Source organism: Saccostrea cucullata, unplaced genomic scaffold (assembly GCF_032062105.1).
Source record: "Saccostrea cucullata isolate Sc308-1 unplaced genomic scaffold, CSIRO_AGI_Scuc_v1 ctg10439, whole genome shotgun sequence".
Taxonomy (NCBI): domain Eukaryota; kingdom Metazoa; phylum Mollusca; class Bivalvia; order Ostreida; family Ostreidae; genus Saccostrea; species Saccostrea cuccullata.
Window position 1 is genome coordinate 1,650 of NW_026924292.1, and position 6,009 is coordinate 7,658.

General features: G+C 31.5%; 1 long non-coding RNA gene across 1 annotated transcript; it reads right to left on the reverse strand.

Annotated features, from left to right (window-relative positions):
* Positions 1 to 354: 354 nt before the first annotated feature.
* On the reverse strand, positions 355 to 4,677 carry LOC134266148 (uncharacterized). Its single transcript, XR_009991903.1, has 5 exons — positions 4,597 to 4,677; positions 2,644 to 2,735; positions 1,955 to 1,996; positions 1,511 to 1,571; positions 355 to 1,003 (listed from the first exon to the last, which is right to left on the reverse strand). It is a non-coding gene; the product is annotated as an uncharacterized LOC134266148 (long non-coding RNA).
* Positions 4,678 to 6,009: the final 1,332 nt, after the last annotated feature.

Genomic DNA, 6,009 nt, shown 5'->3' on the forward strand with positions numbered 1-6,009 from the left:
AGGTCGTGGCCATCAAAATCATCGACCTGGAGGAGGCGGAAGACGAAATCGAGGACATACAGCAGGAAATCATGGTTGAGAAATCGCAGTGAGAAATGAGGCATCCAAGTACTACGGCTCCTACCTCAAGGTCAGTAGAAAAAAACAAGGTCAATAATCTTTACCAACAGAATCAGTAGATGGTCTTCCGTTGGAAAGGAAGACCTTATAAATTCCTTATAGGCACGTTCATTTTTTCATCATGTCAAAAATGATTCCTCAGTAACAATATTATTTTAAAATTAACTATATTTTTTTGTATAGAGAATATAAATGCTTAATTTCCATAGGGTAAATAAAAATCCGTATGGGCTGGGTATTGGCCCGAGATTTCGTATTGCGATATATTGCGATATTTTTAACTGTATTGCGATATGTATTGCAATATTTTCAATGTAATAAAAATGGCATTTTCTTACTATATTTACTTTAATTTACATGCAGAATGTACATAACTATGATAAGTAACCAACACAAAAAAATCTTGTTGATTTCATTTAAGTTATGCTCTGAAATGTTCCCACAAAACAACTTCTGACTTACTGTTTGGCTTAATAACAAACTTTCATAAGTCCATTTTTATATTTAATGACAAAATTCCTTTATCTAAAAATATTGCCAATATATCGATATTACAAAATCGTAATTGCGATACGATATTTTTTGTCATTGTATTGCAATATATTGAAATATCGATATTATTGCCCAGCCCTATCATGAAGTGTGTGAAAATCTTACACAACCACAAGAATAATGAATAGAAATCTACATAATGAATGAAGATACATAGACCTTTTATATAGACAATGTAGGGCTTAACATGTACGCCTTCTACCCCCCCCCCCCTTTCCAGGTGACCCGTTGATCTTAAACTACTCTTCCTTCCCCCAGGAGGTGGGGGTGGGGCTGATGTAGTCACAGTGGTAGCTTTTGTCGTTGTTGTAGATACTGTAGTCTTCTTTGACTGCAAGAATTAATAGACTCAAATATTAGTCTATTAAAACGAAAGGACATTTACCAGGAGTGGCTCAATGACTAATGATGCAGAGATTCTGAGTTCTTTTCCTAGTCCAGTCATAAATTTTCTCCTTTTCTATTACTTTTTACACTTTTGATAAGGTGATGTAACACTCCTATATTGGGACTGTGTAACCCCAAAACAGTTATTTTTTAATTCTCCTTCAGTAAAGAACAGTGACCCTTTAGTAGGTTGCAACATGTACACCTTTCACCTTCATGGACCAAGTTTGATGACTCTAGGTATATATTTTCCAGTTATGAGCTGGACAAGATTTTGCCATGATTGGCAGTACATTGTTTTAATCTTAACCTACTATTAATATGTGACACACCTACTTAATTTATGAGCCAGAACAAGCTAACAGACAGACAGACAACTGAACTGAACACCATAACATAATATGTCTCATTTTAAAACAAGCATACAAAATTTTTCATTCTTGTTACTCACAGTTGTTGGTTGATTTTTTTTCTCACTCTTTTCATTACAGTGTATCTGTTTTTGTTGAATTCTGAGGATGAAAATAAGTGAACTCTTCACATGATAACCAGCTCTCAATTAAAACAGATGTCATAATACAATTGTTCTTAAAGCCTAATAGAAAATATTTTTTCTCATTCCAGACAAAGTTTAGTCTGTAGAACTGACCTTTTTAACCAATGCAGTTTTTTTCCCACTGAAGATCTATAATTTTTTTTTTTGTTCAAATATGCAAAATTAATAAAAATTTAAAGTTTAAATCAAAGTTACAAACATTCTTTAACCACTATTTTTGTCATCAATGTTGGGTGAAGAACAGAAAAAAAAAATTAAAAAAGAAAAAAAAGATTCACTTGAGAATAATTTTATTTCATATCAAAATGATGTAATTACTTTTTATATGTTGATACAAACCTGTACAAATGCATCCACTGCCTTTTGTTCACTGGGTTGAAACTACAGAGAAATTTCACAACAAAATAATTTTTTGGAGAAATGTAAAATGCTTTTAAACTGAGTTGGAATTTAACAATTGATAAAAAGAGGAAGTGGTGTTTCAATGGATTTTTTAATACCAAGTAGAAAAGTTGTGAACATAGTAAAAACAAGCATGTACTTCCATAAAAAATGTATTAACCCTTATGCAGCCATGTGTTATAAAGTAAAAGTTGAAAATACTAAATAATGCCATGCTATATTGCTCTTTGTATGCATTTTTATTTATGATTTCTTTCATATTGAATTGCCATAACACTACTAAACAGTTTGTTCACTTATTGAACAATTATCTATTGATCCCATGAATACATAGAACCTGTGCATGACAGAGTGTGGATGATATGAATAAAGCATCCAGTTTATCTAAAGATCTTCATCATCAGATGGGAAAACTATTCTTATTTAGTGATATCACATGATTTTAATAAAGGAGTTTAATTTAGTCATTTCTACAGCAATTTTCATTTTCCTCTCAGATTAACTTCGATTTTTTATCTAGGATATTTGAGATTTCTGTATTCAAGATTTAAAAGTTTTACTGTTATAAGATACTAAAAGCTATAGCATTATAATTAATTTTATATGAAATATCCAGAAGTACTTACCGGCAACCAAAAGAAAGCACTGTCACAGTCATGTGTGTTGATGTTTTTCATGTACTCTACTTTTGTATATAGGTTGCTTTGGATCTGCTGGGCTTCAAAATGAACTACATTGCACATAAATATTTTAAATTATACTCATTATTCAAATGTTAGAAAAGAAAGTTAAATTATCATGAAAACACTTTTAAAGAATTCTCTACGATAAATAAATACAAAAAGAACCATACGCTGTAAAAGTCATCATTGCAGCACCCACAGGATTTTGTGAATTCTGAGCTACAGAATTATAGTAATCGCTATCGGTCAAAACACAGCTGATCTTACGGTTACAGATTTGGGATACGTTGAAATATAATGTAAAATCCATTTCTTTTTCTGAAGGAAAAGAACGAAAACATGTTGCTGAAGTGGAGTTCTGACACTGCTCCTTCAACTGTTTGATAAAGTGATCAACCTTCATATTTTGTATATTGTGAAGTTATGTATATCCTTTTATTCGAAAAACAGGTTATATGTTGCTGCTTGTCACGCCATAATAATTCGCTTGATAAGCACTCAGTGTGCCGCCGCAGTTCTCTGCTTTGACATACATCTGCCAATCCTATAATATTTATATAAATGCAATTCATATTATACAATCACTATATTCAATAATCTTGTATATTTCTGTTTACTTAGATTAAACACATACCGGTATATCATTTTAATACTTAAAGAAATAAGTAAAATAAAAATCACTTCCATCTTAACAAACAGCCGAGAGTACTAGGAAGTAGAAAATATTACATGACAGTCAACTGAAGGGTGAAGTGAGCTTTTCCTGAGAAAAAAGCTACTTTTTTTGATATGCATAAGAAGACGATACACGATAAAGATATGTGCATGTTTGAAGTACATTCAGCTCAATATGTTAGTTGTTAGAAACACTGATGTTTTCATAACCATTTCGTGAATTTAAAAAATGTGACTTTGACATGTCTATGATACTCACTATTTTAAATTTTACAGTCTTGCAGAGGAAAAACCTGTGATTTAGGATACAACAGATTAAATAATAATAAATTTTCAGCATTACTTTGATGAAGTTGAAGTACACGGACTATCAGTAAATATGAAATGTAGTAAGTCGAATTTCAATGTTTCCCAAGGGGTATTTTGCTAGTCCTCAAAAATATCTTTTTATGTTAAAAAAAAAAAGGAAGTGGCCTTCAACTCGACATTTAGATTTATCGACGACGTCTTGTTAATTAACAAAAGTAATTTCCATTCCTACATCAACACGATATATCCCGGTGAGCTTGAGATAAAAGATACCACAGAGTCTGACACATCTGTTTCATACTTGGATATTTTACTTGAAAAAGACGTTAATGGTAATCTCACAACCAAGCTATATGATTAACGTGATGACTTTAACTTTTCTATCCTAAACTTCCCTTACTTATGCAGCAATATACCTTCACCACCTACATACGGAGTATATGTATCTCAAGATCATGCTCTACGTATGAACAATTTCTAAAACGAGGTAAACTAGTGACAAGCAAGTTGATGAAACAAGAATATCAGCAGTCTCGTTTAAAGTCATCATTTCGTAAGTTCTATGGTCGATACAATGACCTTGTCAGCATATACAATTTATCTTTGAGTCAAATGCTGACTGACGTTTTTCATACCAATTGTTAATCCATTATTTACACACTGAATTGACGGCAGATTTTTCCGTTATTTCCCGATCATGACAAGGAGCACACGCTGGGTGTGACCGGTCAGCAGGGGATGCTCACTCCTCCATGGCACCTGATCCCACCTCTGATGTTTCGGAGGTCCGTGTTTGCTCTGCTCCTATTTTGAATTGTTTTATGGACTTTGATATTGAATACTGTTTGTTATCTCCATATCCTTCTTGTTACAGGTCTTTTATGTGTAATAAAAATATACCGGGTGACTCACCTGCTTTTCATGTTATATGTGATGGTCAGTCTAGTGTTGGCCCTCTAAGATTCTGGCTGATTCAATGTGTCCATTAATGCTGCATGAATGAGATTTTTTTGTCACTAAATATAAAGAACCCTCTTGTTTTTTCGTTAAAATCTACATTCTATTCAGCTATCAAATAGAATGCATGAAAAATATTTGCCTTTTTTTCAATTTCACTTTATACACTCTAATTTCATTTTCAAATAAACATATAATTTATGATGCAACACGATATAACGTAGTCAGGAAAATGAACTATTTCGTAGTAGGCCTAATTAACTATTTTGCACCCATTGCTCAAATGTAAGAAAAGAAAGTGATCATGGAAGGTACATAAATCATGAAATAAATACATGTAAATATACTTTACCTCTGACAAACATTCTAAATACAAAAAAAACCGTATTCTGGAAAACTTCGTCCGATCATAGACCGTCGTTATGTGCATCCTTTTATTCGAAGAACGTGTTATATTTTGCTGTTTGCCTTATTGTTCCGTAATGACTCGTTTGATAAGCATTCTAGTTCTCCGCTTTGGCATACACATGCCCATCATAGTTCTAGTTCATTTTATTCACCCAAACAAAGATTGGTACATTGGGTTCAAATAACGTATATACATACATGTAATATATACAAACTAGTCAAAGGTACATAATTTATATATACAGTAACAAAATGATGAATAAAATAGGAAAGAATTGTAAAAAAAAAAAAAAAAAAAAAATTAAAAAAAAAGAGAGAGAAAATATATCAAAGAGGAGAGACGGCATCGTAAATTTTTAAAATAAACATGCATATCCCATCCTATATTTAAAATTTATATCTGTTATTTATATTTATTATTGATATTTAAAATAAACAGGTACCTTTCTGCTTACTCAGACTGAATATACAAGATTCCCCTGACTTTAAAAAGCATACCTCCCTACAGTCTATTTGCAGATGATCCCCTATAAGACACGAAAAATTGTATATATTATTATAAATACAACATGTAAGTCTCATTTTCCAAGTGATTTTTTAATAGATTGAAGTAACATTTGTACGTTTTTCTGTAAGTACCTTCTATTTCAATCCACAGAATTGTTGATACATTGGTTTTCCTTACAATTGCGTCAATAAAAATGTCATCTTGTTCTTTTAAACAAGCTAAATCCATATTGTAATAAAAAACACCACTCCACTCTGTTATAATGATAAAAAATTATACTCCATTTAATTTTTTTAGAATTGCTTCATACATGTATTTTAAAGCAATTCACAAATAAGATATTACAAAAGATTTTGGTCTGAATTGTAGTAGTTTAGAGTTTACTTCTTTTGTATTGCATTATTTCTAAAACTTGTAGGATGTGATTCTCCTTTAAAATGACAGATATCATT